Genomic DNA, 1860 nt, shown 5'->3' with positions numbered 1-1860 from the left:
TCTAGCCCTGGCTGGGACTCCGATTTCAAATGGAAATTGAGTGAAGACTTTGTTTTTTCTCCCTAGGTCCCTGTTTCTTCATCTGTAAGATGAGAAGCATAACACCCGCCCTGCTCACCTCACATGGTTGCTTTAGAATTATATTTTCAATTCCAGGAAATATGAAGGCTTACTATAAGCCGGGCCCTGTGCTGAATGTTAGGGATCCAAGTATGAGTAAGATCTGGTTTCTGACACCCAAGAGCGCAGGGTCTAGCCCCGCAGAAAGACTGGGAAACAAATAATTTCATTGTGTAACAATGTGGCAATTAGAATATCAAGGCCTCAAGGGAGAATGGAGGAAGGAATGACTTTTCCTGAACCTCAGGGAGTTTTCCCAGAAAATGTGATTTTTATTACCTTAAACTAATCCAGAGCAAATATTTATTGAAACCTACTATGTGCCAGATACTGGATATGAAGATACAATGATTTAAAAAAAATATATTTCCTGTCTTCATAGACCTTGAAGTAGTCCTATGAGTCATAAAATAAAATGAATAAGAGCTTGTTGTTGGCATTTCAGGCAGAGGGAAGGAATGTGGAAAAGCAAAGGAGTGGGATGTTCTGAAATTTCTAGTAATGGCACCATGTTCCAGCAGTGGCAGCTGGGGCAGTGGCCAGGCATGTGGCTGGCAAAGTGGATTGATTTGGATTTAGATTGGGAAGGGGTTGATAGATACAACTAGCAACAGTGGTCTTCCTAGTAGAGGGGATGGAGAATCAGGAGTGACACTGGGAAGTGGCATGGTTGTTTGCAGGATTTAGAAAGATCCTGCTGAGATCACAGGGAGCAGATACCACTGGGCTTCCAAAGAAAGAGCAGGAATCGCATAAACCTCTAGTGATGCTGTACATGGTTCCTAGTGAATTTATGACTTCTGATGAAATTATACAGTGACCATTCTCCTACCTGTCCTTGAAGGTCAAATTCATGGCTAAGTGCTATGTTTGTTGATTAAATTCATGGAGCTATTGCAGTACAGGATAAATTAGATAATTTATATCAAGTGCCTTAAAATATTTTTTATGTCTGTTAACTCAGTAATTCTTATCAAATTGGAAGATAAAAGAAAAAGCAGGTAGTAGGAAGATCTGGGTGGGGATCTTTATTCATTCACTTTTTAGCCATATGAATTTAGTCAAATTTAGAATATCTTATCTATAAAGTGAAATTATAGTAGAAATTTTGCCTTAACACATACCAATTATGGAAGATGTGTATAAAGCACCTGGCTCGATGTCTTGCCTATAATAAAAATTCAATTAACAGCCATTATTATTATTGTTGTTGTTGGAATGCATCCACAGAAAGCAATCCAAGGTGAAATAATAGTAATAGATAATATGTTTACAGTATCAGCAAAGACCTGTGGGAGTTGTTAAACACACAGCTACAGGAATGACTCTATACAGTATGTGACAGTAATAAAATATGTGGTGGTTATAAAAGGATTATATAATTACAGGAATGACTCTATACAGTATGTGACAATAATAAAATATGTGCTGGTTATAAAAGGATTATATAATTACAAGGGGATATATTTAAACCAATCTACTCTGTAGTGGGACAAATCCAGTTGTCTTGAGTTAGTAGCATGTTGTGCATGTTTTCTAGAACATTCTTTATTCCGGAATATATGTAGCTGCTCCTTCATTCACTTCATTGCTTATTAGTTCATTCATTTAGGAAACACACAGTGGGCGTCTGCTAAATGTGAAGCCCTATACTAAGTGCTGTGTTTGTTGATCAAGTAATAACAAATGGGTTTTTAAGGAGTCATAAGACTACTATGTCACTTTAAGGCCTTTACCGTA

The sequence above is a fragment of the Cebus imitator genome, unplaced genomic scaffold, assembly GCF_001604975.1.
Source record: "Cebus imitator isolate Cc_AM_T3 unplaced genomic scaffold, Cebus_imitator-1.0 Scaffold1, whole genome shotgun sequence".
Lineage (NCBI taxonomy): Eukaryota > Metazoa > Chordata > Mammalia > Primates > Cebidae > Cebus > Cebus imitator.
Note: the sequence above shows the minus strand (reverse complement) of the source record.